This window comes from Zootoca vivipara, chromosome 5, assembly GCF_963506605.1.
Source record: "Zootoca vivipara chromosome 5, rZooViv1.1, whole genome shotgun sequence".
Classification (NCBI taxonomy): domain Eukaryota; kingdom Metazoa; phylum Chordata; class Lepidosauria; order Squamata; family Lacertidae; genus Zootoca; species Zootoca vivipara.
The window spans coordinates 79,871,344-79,883,360 of NC_083280.1; positions in this window are offsets into that span (position 1 = coordinate 79,871,344).

Consider the following 12,017-nt stretch of genomic DNA (forward strand, 5'->3'; position numbering starts at 1 on the left):
ACTTAACATTCCCTTGAAGCACCCCTCCCTTCCTTTGCCATGTCAACAAGAGAAGTCTGCCTAAAAGAATCCACCAATCACATTGCTATTTAGATCTTTGAGAACTAATCTCAGTAAAAGTCCCTTCCGCCGTAGGAGGAGGAGAGATTGTGGGCACCACGAAGCCTACACGTGATGGGGAAATGGTTGCCATTTCCCCCCCCCCCAGCCCATTGGCCGGCTCCTGGCCGCGGCGCTCCCTTGGCGCATCCAATCAGGATGCACCAGGGGGTGTGGCTCGCTGATTTAAGCAAGCATGCGGCAGGGAATCGGCCTCTTTCTTTTGCAGGACCCCCAGCTGCTGCGTTTTTTTCTTCAGGAGCTCTTGCATCATTGCGTGGCAAGTCGCCGAGCCGCCACCGCCGTGCCCTTAGCCGCCGCGTGCCTCAGCCACTCCAGGCTTACCTAAGCCAATGCCTCTCTACATCCGTAATCAATAAAGTTGTGGCCTTCTACACCCATGAACCTTATGCAATGTGTCCTGTGTCTTTATTTATTCCGGGGAGGGTTCGGGGTATCGCCGCACAATTAGCTTTATTAGTTACAACATGTTATTGTGTGAGCCTTAGGTTTCATTTTTTAAAAAATCATTCCAGCACCCCTCACTGATAACAGTATTTTGATACCAAACGACCCACATATCTGAAACATTGCAGAAGTTATTGTCCCTGCGAGGATACTGATAAACGACTGCTCTAAGCACTCCTGACCATCTGTGGTGTGACCTTCTCCACCATACTTTGCTTTTAAAACAAAAAGGTCCAAAGATTTATTTTACAATCAGCTTCTTTCAGGTCACACAATAGACAGGATCATTCAGTTACTACCACCCAGGCTAGCTGCTAGCTGGAGACGACAAGATGAATATCTGTAAGATTGCATTGCCAGTTCTTGGAACGATTGTGCAGCTCATCTGAATGGTGCTATCAAATGATGCCCTAGATAAACTCTCTTCATTGCATATTAAATTGGACACATAGAGAGAATGATTTCCCCTATTATTGCTTGCCAAGCCATTTTACTTAACACAACATTAGTCCTATCCATGCATTTCCTTAATAAACTGATTACTCTTAGCATTAGAGGGAATAAGGTTATTTCCCCCTTCATTTTTATAGCTTGATTCTACTCCTACACAGAACAATGCTTTCTCTCTCTTTCTTTCTTTCTTTCTTTCTTTCTTTCTCTCTCTCTCTCTCTCTCTCTCTCTCTCTCTTTCACATTTGGGATTACTAAAATCTCTGATAGACAGATTAAACTCTTGTGCTCATCTCTCTCATCCTTATTCAATGATACATGACTACAATGACTTTTGCAGAAGAGAGTGATACTATTGAAGTGTCCCAAACTGCTAGTAAAATTCTAAAGCAGAAGAAGCCTACTGCATTCTAGAAGCCTCTGTCTCCATAATGTCATTCTGGGCTGGGTATCCTGTGGCCCTCCAGATGTTGCGGAATTATAATTCCCCTCAAACTCAGCCAGCAAGGCCAATAGTCAGGAAAGATGGGAGTTAAAATCTCTCAACATCTGGAACTCACCACATTGTTTATTGCCTGCTTCAGAGGTTCTACTGTTGAGATTTGTTCAGGATGTCATGGGGAATTTGGACCGGGATCTTCCCAGTGTTTCTTAAGCTTCTTGTTGCTAAAGTATTCCAGAGGTTAAAAATTGGTTTCTTGTACCTGTCACACTGATGGGGCATGTCACTTTTTTATATCAAGTTATCTGCAGTTGAATTTCTCTTATAATACATGGAGCAGCATTATAGTATTTGGGGGAAACTACAGACAAGTCTATGGATTTGAAAACGCTTCTACAGATTATCGACATTTTTGATACAGTATAAATATAATAGTTTGTGTTGAATGGAAAATGGGTTTTCTTTTTTATTCGACTCAGTGTGCAGTAGCTGCAAAATAAGGCAAATTCCATGCCTTAAAATGTAAAAGTTTCATTTTACAAAAAAGCGCAGAGATGTTATTAAGCTGGCCAATATGAAGCACCTGCATGTATCTTTTTAAACAGTGCATGCAAGACTATACACCCTATGACTGCACTTCAATATTGGAAGGCAAGAGACAAACCCCCATCCCCACTCAAAAATTGCTTCAACCTCTACTTTTATCTGGTGGTTTCTTTCTGCCCATCCCCCAAATGTTGAAAATATTGGCACAGCTGTCAGAAAGACACTGCTTTCCTGGGAAATATGTGACTCCAGCCTCAGAAACATAAAGTTATGTCTCACATCAACAGCAGGCATCCACTGAAAGATTTGGGAAGGAACGGAACCCTGAATAGCAGAACAGCTGGAACTATCTGACTTTGGATGTGCCACTGGGACAATTTTAGAGATGCCTGAGAGTTCATTCTGACATGTCACCAGCGCAAGACTTGAAGCTGCCCTCCAAATTCTTCAGAAGCGGTATCAGCTGGCATGGCGCTGCAGGGTGAGGTGACATGGCTGGCCTAGCTTCCTAACATGCTTGCTGTCACTGATCGAGAGGAGAAGGGGCAAGGCTGCAGGGCGGTTGGCACAGAATGGGCAGAGCAGTGGGAGAATAAGATGGTGTCCCCCACTATACTGACCTCACTGCTGCCATGCCCTTCAGTTATTGGCAGAAACCTTCATGTTGGAAAGTCAGGTGAGCAACACTTCCCCACCTCACTCTGCCCTGCTGGCCACTGGACCAAGATTCAAAACTGGTTTTTCCCAATAAACCATGGGTAAAATTAACTACAGTTCCATTGGTAAGAATAACATGGCTAATTGAAAGCAGAAGCTTACAACTGGTGGCAGCGTCTGATGAGGAAAGAGAGTGCTTGAACCCTAGGTGCATTAATGTAATGCTAAACCACAGGTGGCGCTGTGGTTAAACCACTGAGCCTAGGGCTTGCTGATCAGAAGGTCGGCGGTTCGAATCCCTGTGATGGGGTGAGCTCCCGTTGCTTGGTCCCAGCTCCTGCCAACCTAGCAGTTCGAAAGCACGTCAAAGTGCAAGTAGATAAATAGGAACCGCTACAGCGGGAAGGTAAACGGCGTTTCCATGTGCTGCTCTGGTTTGCCAGAAGCGGCTTTGTCATGCTGGCCACATGAACTGGAAGCTATATGCCGGCTCCCTCGGCCAATAATGCGAGATGAGCGCGCAACCCCAGAGTCGGTCACGACTGGACCTAATGGTCAGGGGTCCCTTTACCTTTACCTTTAAACCACAGTCTACCACAACACTTCAACACAGCCGTTGTAAATCGTTTGGTTTCACCTGATGAGAAAATGCCAAATTTCATTTTTTAAAAAATTTCCTAAACACTAAAAATGAAATTTCAGTAGCATTCTAGTCTCCATTTAAAAGCCCATCATAATTTTCCACCTGTTTTGACAATGTCCTACTGCAATGTGTAGCTCTCAAATTGTCATCATAGATTTGTAGTGATGCTAAAGTTTGGGATTTTGGCATTTCTAATGGCAAACCTAAGGATCTCCTCCTGCCCTTGAGATCATTATGAGTGAGAGCCCACACTCCAACAAAGTTCCCAGCACCACAAACAACCCCCTTCTCTTTTCACAGAAAAAAAATGGGAAACAAAAATGTCCACAAAACTCCCCTCCCCCAAGTTTTGTTCTGTTTCCCCCCCCCCACCTTTGGGGACAGGGAGAGATGAATACTTCTAGCTTTCAGATAGCATTTGTGTGTTGTTTTGTTTTAGTTGTTGAGCAGATAGAACATCGATTCTTACTTTCATAAGCTCTTAACATTTCTTGAATTATCCACTGCAATTGCTCACCTGGGAAGCCAATAAAAGGGAAGTAATGCCATTTTAATTGCCTTTTAATACTATTTATCCCTTTGGTAAGAAAGGCGCAAAGTACCACATCACCCCAGAGCTCACTTTGCCAGAAGCAAGTGCTAGTTCATGGATCAATGTCAGACAGGGAAGAGATAAAGAGAGGTGCTCCACTCCAGCGATGCTCAACATCCTCATTAATGATGTGGATCGTTGATGTGTCCATCAAAATGTGCGGATGATACAGATTTTGAAAGAAATGCATGGATTCTGGAGATGAAATGCCAATGTTAAGCTGGAGCACTGAACGGTAGTCAAATTATATCTAACAAATAAAAAGTAGAATATATGAGGGAAAGAATATAAAGAACAGGTTCCAGGGTTTACAGGTTATAATCTGAATATGAAACAGCAATAGGACTCTGTTTCAGAAAAAAAAAAGTATGCAAACTTGTGTCTTGCTGGGTATGTTGAATTTTCCTTCTTAGCCCCTATACGCAACTGCCTGTATCAGGCACAGTCTCTGTTTTCTTGTACCTAATTTATTGACTCTATTTTGTATTTTGGAGGCATTGGGGATTTTAAAATGAAATAAAATATGCCATTAGTCTAAATTGGTGGAGTTGCTAGTCTTCGGGATTCTAATCTCCCTGACAAATCTCCAGAACCTCAATCTCTACATTGGATGCATTTTTATTCCAGTGTGTATATGTATGTAAATGCGTACTCATGAACACAAAATCCCAGAGCAGTGCTTCACTCCCTTCAAAGAATATAACTGCCTTTCCAGATAGTAAATGTTGCTAAATGCTTTGAGCTGAATCTGTTCCATACAGCCGCATCCATTGTGAGATTAAACATTCTTCGGGTTGTTGCCACTCTTGTTTTGGAGTAAATTGGGTTACAAAGAAAAATGTGGAATATACTGGCTCACAAAAAAGTTCTACTCATGCACAACAGTGTAGATCATTTTGGGCACTTCCTGAAACGAATAAATCCACTCCCTTGGTTTTAGAGACTAGCTAGCTGGTCGCTGGTGACAGTTACTCTCCAGAGATGACTAGGTGAGTGCTTAGAATCATAGAATTAAAGAATTGTAGAGTTGGAAGGGACCCCAACAGTCATCTCTTCCAACCCCCCTGCAATACAAGAATCTGAACAAAAGATTGCAAGACAGTTGTTGTGCTTAATTGCAAACCGATTGCTGTAGTTTTCAAAATGGAGCTCAAGTTGCTTCAGAAGCCTATGCAAGACAAGCTACTGGAGAATAAATGTATATCGGTTACATCCTGTGGATAGCTCAGTTGGTAGAGCATGAGAATCTTAATCTCAGAGTCATGGGTTCAAGCCCCATGTTGAGCAAAATATTTTTGTGTGGGTGGAAGTTGGACTAGGTGATCCTCAGAGTCCCTTCCAACTCTACAATTCAATTATTTTATTATCTGTGAATGTAATGTTTAATCATGGAATATGTGGCTTGAGTAGTGGTTGTTGGCATGGCAGTTAAATGTATTAGCAGTCCACAAGAGCGTCCCTTTTTGGCTGTTGTTGTTTCTTGCTGCCGCTGAAGTTATGTTACTTTTATGCATTGATTGCAAAAAACAAATAGCGTAAGACATGCATTTTATACTTACATTTGTGAACCATTCTGTGATATGTAAACAGAAATAATAAATAATATTTTCATGTTTGACATTTGAAGGGCATGTTAGCTGAAATAGATTTACTAGAAGTGAGCCCCATCAGTTTCAATGGGAGCTTAATCTCAAGAAAGCATTCTTAGGCTCCCAACCCAATTTTGCTTTATTCCCCTCTCCAAAACATTGTACCTCTAAAAGTAATTTATGAAATGCCTAGCGATCTCTTCCCTGGGATGACCTAGGAAAGGTGTCTTATTTCACAGTCTAATAGAATTCGTTTAAGGTGAGTTACTGTTAGTGCTCCTTCCACTTCTAATACCTTGTGCAAGTGAATTCCCCACTTATCAGAGACTTCCATCTTGACTTTTATGCAATTACTTTCTATAGGAGCTGACAGAACGATGCGCTGAGCTGTGTGCTTTTCCTTTTTTAATTAGATTAAAATTTATGTTTCATTGTTTGGAAGTTCTCTGTCCCAGTTATGTAAAGAAGAAGGGGGGGGGAATAAATGTGCCAATAATATATGTACATAGCTTCAAATCACACTTCCTGTTGGTTAAGGAAGTGTGGTCTATTGTGAATACTGGCAATACCTCTAGTACTCGGGTCAAAATGGTGGTGGTCTTGGGATGCCTAATGCTTGCTCAAACAAGCAAGCATTAGAAACCCTGAATTCAGATTAGAATTTGAGCCATTGAATAACAGGGTTTTTTTATGAATTGAAGAATCATGGCTCTAAATCACACTGGAGCCACTCTAATTTGCTTTTCAACTCACAGAGCTCTCCCAACAAGGGGAAGATGGCACATTTGGCTTCCCAACATGCCCCACTTTCTCTCATATGATTTTTCATGTTGCAAATTTCTTAAAGGCAGGAGAATCGTGGACCAATCAAATTTAGCTCTATTTGCTGGGGGAGTAAAATGATGCTTTCATTGGGGGTGAGCCAGGAAAACTCAAATTTAAATTTTAAAATTATGTCTTAATAGCAAAGTTGTGAATAACCCAATTAAAAAAACTTCAAAAACATTCAGGAAGCTGACGTTTCACTGGTGAGACATTACAGGTAATGCAATGCTGTGCTGTCACCTTAAAAGATGTACACTCCTCTTTCAGAATTACATTGTTATAGGAGCCTAGAGATTATAGGAAACTAAACTCACCCACTGCTCCCAACTGTGCAATATTTGAGGCTAATACACTATTTTTAAGACCCTGGATGCCATGTTTGATTCCCCCCCCAACCTCACCTGATATCAGCCAAGTATATTTTAAATTGTTCCTGTTTACCATACTCAATACTTCAAAGCAGATTTATTATGACTGGCTAATATATAAACCCCGCCTTCCATCTGCTTGTGCACACTAAACACACACACACACACACACACACACACACACGAGAGTCAAAACTGAGTTCTTTGCATGATGTACTACAACACTGATTGTGTTTGCTTTGATCAAAGATGATTTTGACAAGTTATATTGCATTTGTTAATCAGCAAAATGCTTTTAAAATGTTGTTCAAACAAGGTTATTGAATCTGATGGCGGAAGAGTGGTTTCTCTTTACTTAAAAATACCAAACAAAACATCCAATCCGACATGGGCAAATGCAGCTTTTGGAAAGGGCATGTCATCTCCAAGTGTTCTTTTGTTTTGTTTATGGCATGCCCTTTCGGGAATACACAAGTTAGCCCTACCTCCACCATCTCACAGGAGGAAGCGTCAGACCTCCACGCACAGAGATCTGTCTTAGTCAGGTTCCCTGTTGCAGGGAAGATTCTAAGCATTGTCAGCTGAACATTCTTAGAATCCCACTTCAGCCCTTCAAAGAACATGTAAACATCAGAAATGAAGCATTGGGCACAGGGTACAAATATCCACCCTCTCCTCCCCAGTTAGCCCTCACAGTTCTATGAAATGCCTGAATAAGGCTTGAATATCCTCCCATTTTGATCCTTCAAAGTAGTGCTTTCAGGCAGAAATACTTCCCGAAACCCTGTTAATTTTTAAAAGCCAATTAACGGTGAGGAGGTTTCATCTTTTTACAATCCTGTTCACTACCGTTATTTCATCTATCTTTAGCTGCAAGGATGCTCCCCCCCTCCACTTTTAATTGCTGCTTTTGCCACTTTCTGAAATTACCCAAATTGCTGAAAACACACTGGCTATCACATAGTGAATATTATTGTTTGTTTGATTGATTGGTTGATTGATTGATTGATTGATATAATGATTGAATGGATGAATTTGTATACTGCCCTACACCCACAGGTCACAGGATATGACAAAATGTCATATATAGCCACATTTGGCTATGTGGTGATATCATTATGGGCAAATGAAGTCAATTAAGAGTGAGGACAATACAAACACTTTCAGAACAATCACTGAAAAGTAGCCAAAAGAAAGTTGGAGATGTTCAAGTTTGCCCAAAGTGATCATTAAACACACACACACACACACACACGGAAAACTACCATGTTTGCCCAAGTTTTATTCCATTTATAAATTTGAAACCTGTGGTTATCACAAAAGAAATACAATGTGTCTTACAGGAGTTAATTCAATGGCTAGATACAAATGTTTCCCAAGTTTTCCAAGCTGCACCGACATACAAAGCAACACTGTGTGTCAGAAACATATCCTTATTCAGTCAGTAGCAGTAACGCCTGGCTACAAGCCTGTCAAGAACTGGCATGCAAAATTTTCTCTGGAAACTCCATGCGGTCTTCACAGTGCAATGTTACCTAATTATAAATCCTTTGTAAACATGCCTTTCAAGTAAGCCTATGGCTGCACACTATGCACTTAAAGCACATTATTTCCTTCAAAGAATTCTGGGCAGTGTAGTTTATCCCTTCCAGAGTTACAATCCCCAGCAACCCTTAAACTACAGTGCCCAGAATTCTTTGAGGGGAAAATGTTTGTTCTTTGAGTGAGCTTTAAAGGTACAGTGTCTATGCAGCCAAAGATATTGCCTAAAAGGCCAGTGGAGCAAAATGTAATAGCAAAACAGAGAAGCTTTTTGAACATGATTTGCAATTTTAGAAAACAAAGACAGTACCACAACCACCTCAGTATCTCCTTTCTTGTAACTTAAATCCACTGGTTCAAGTCCTGCCCTCCAGAGTGCTTGCTGCATCTTTCATGTGACAGCCCATTAGATATTTGAGGGTGGGTATCATATCTTCTCTCAGTCTCCTCTTATCCAAGAATAAGAGAATGGGAAAGCAATAAATGTAGTGGTTTGCAGAGAGCCATAAAGAGCCATGCCAGCTATATTGTGATCCCTGTGGCAAAACCATGCCATTCTCGATTCAAACATCAGTTTTATTTCTAACCATCCTAACCCTGATATACCATACCCAACATTTCATTGCAATCAAATCATGCAAGCAGAAATTCCACAACACGCTGTCAAGCAAAGTGCAGACTGCAAACCCACAGGATAATTTGTTTTAATGAGCAGATCCATTGCATTCAAATGCAAATTGCTAATCAAAACAAACTTCCCAAAGAGCCAATAGTAAAGGAAGGCGGGGGTAACTTCGCACAACAAGAAAGCTAACGCTAAGCCCTCTAGCAGGTGTGGAGAACTTGTGGTCCTCTAGTTGTTGATGAACTACAACTGCTATCATCCCTGCCCACTGGCCATTCTTGCTGGAGCTGATGGAACTTGAAGTTCAGCAACATCTGGAAGGCCAAAGGTTCTACAGTATGTGTAGTAACAATCAAATCTCATCACTCAATAAGAGAAAATGCTAAATAATAATAAGAAAATCTAATGTATTTTATTTTAAAATAATAATTTAAAAATAATATTTTTAAGTATGGTTGTGGTTTCCCCCCCCCCCCTTGATTTTACTACTTTTGTAACCCACTTTGAGGTTTTCTTTTACAATCAAGCAGGGTATACATCAGGCATCCCCAAACTTCGGCCCTCCAGATGTTTTGGACTACAATTCCCATCATCCCTGACCACTGGTCCTGTTAGCTAGGGATCATGGGAGTTGTAGGCCAAAACATCTGGAGGGCCGCAGTTTGGGGAAGCCTGGTATACATGTTATGAAATGAATAAATAAATAGCATTTTCATTCTAATGCTGTTGGGTAAACCACAATATATAATCCTGCCAAATTTGGTGAAGATAAATTTATCCAGAGATACACCAAAACCCACTCCTCTATCTTAGGAAGCTTCATGCCAAATGAGGTGACAATTTCATCGGTTGTGTCTAAATTGTTTGAGCTGCTATTTTGATTCAAAATAGTGTCATGTGGTAGATATCCAAACGTAGACCACAACTCACTCCTCCATTTCAGGAACCGCCATGCCAAATTGGGCAACAAAATCTTCAAAGGCCACCAAGTGGGCGCAGTTTGTATAATTACTTATCTCCTTGGCTTGGGGGGATTCCGTAACTCCATACCCTCCAACATTTCTCTGATGAAAATGGAGACATCTTAAGGAAAAGCGGGACATTGTGGGATCAAATAAAAAACCAGGATGGCTTCAGTAAATCCAGGACTGTTCCTGGAAAATAGGGACCCTTGGAGAGTCTTGTATGGGGGTCTCACTGTAATGGTGATACTCTGGTTGACAGCCTGATGCCTACTCAGTTCTTGAGAAGGTAACAGGAATCTTCTAAACTGCACAGGACACCTTCTTCCACCAGGAGCAGGGGGGATTTTCCTTCTGGGGCCTACTAGCATCATACTGGCAAAAATCCCTCAAATGTCCCAGTGTGGTCAGTGGCCTGTCACCAAGGGAAGTGGCATCAGCTCTTTGTGTTACTTTCTAAGCAATGTTCTTCTGCTTTTGATGTTTTGAGCTATTCTTCTGGTTGTTGTTTTTTTAAAAAATATGATTTTATGACATAGCAGTAAATGCTAATTCATTGATCGACAGACATTTCTTTCATTAGAGTAGGGGTAAAAGAATTTTGTGGAAACAGGAGCATGGGGCGGGATGGTTGTTGCCCTTCGTAGGTAGTAAGAATTCCTATACGTTATATCTGTGTCCTTCTAACAATATCCAGGAGAAATCTCCCGGTGATGATTTTCAATCTCAAACTGATTTGCAAATGTGAAAAACTGAATTTAAGATTGGTAAAAACTGAGAAACCAGGAGAAACCAAAATGGACAGATTCACTCATACCTAGTCTTGACAAAGACTTCAAAGTACAACAGCCCTGGTTATGCAATCATTGTCTAGACTTGAAGGGATAATAGGAAGGCATAGCATCGCACCCAGGAGTTTGGACCAATTAGATCAGGCATCCCCAAACTTCGGCCCTCCAGATGTTTTGGGCTACACCATCCCTGACCACTGGTCCTGTTAGCTATGGATCATGGGAGTTGTAGGCCAAAACATCTGGAGGGCCGCAGTTTGGGGGTGCCTGAATTAGATCAATCCCAAATAGCACTAGATAAGCAGTTTAGCTACATTTAATGGGTTGGAGACACTTGAATTCTTTCAAAGGGTTGTTTTGGCCCTGAAGCAATCAGAGAAAGGTGCAGAAAGGCTCTGGCTGTTCCAATCTGTATGATACTAACTGACAACAGCATACAACCAAAATAGCTGAAAGCAAGGCAGAAAGAAGCCTTGAATAATTCCAAGAGTTTGGAACCAGTTGCTGCTGCTTTTAATGGCAAAAGCTCTCTGGTTTTAACAGCTGCGCGGAAATTAAACAGGTGCTGCTTTCATCGGGTATGAAGATGCTGTGATGTGAAGCATTGCACCTACTGAATCCCTACCACTAACTGCAATGTATGTGTTAAAGACACAGAACCGCTGTCCAAAAAGAAAGGACAGCAAGTCTAATAATCATATCCTTTTCAGGCTAAGGGAATAAGGTAGAAATCACCATTTACTTGTGCTGTATTGATTTTTCTATTACAATGGGAAGTGTGACCATAAATCGAACAGGGGATCTTTGACAAGCAGGGTCTTTCTTTATAGGCTCCAGAAAGTAACTAATTCTGGTTGCCCAAGTAGGTGACATTATTGTCACTGGTCTGAAATAATTCACACCCTGAAGCGACCAGCTTCATTTAATGGGCTTTAATCTAAGGCAGGATTATCAGCTTCCACATTCTTGGGGGAGCATTCTCCTCCGGCCTGAGCCAAAAATGTGTTTTGCCACTGAAACTGACCTCATGGTTGGTCAAGTACCGCAGCATGAGTGGTCAAATGCTATATAACCTGAAAGATCATCTCACCCTTTGTATACCCATCAATCACTGTGTTCTGCAGGTGAGCCTCTCCTACAGAAACCATCTTGCACTTCAAGACACCCCCCCAAGACACCCCCAGGAGAATAAAGGCACAAGGACACAGAATTTAGGTTGAATTTACTGGGCAAAATTTAGGCCACAACTTTATTGGTTACAGAATGTGAGCGATATTGGCTTAGGCATCCACAGACTATATCTGACTCCTGCCCGCCTTGCAGGAAGTGCGAGGCTGAAAGAGGAGCTGCCAGAGCAGTGCCGCGGTTTAAATTGGCCCTGGCCACACCCCTAGAGCACCCTGATTGGCCACCTGGGA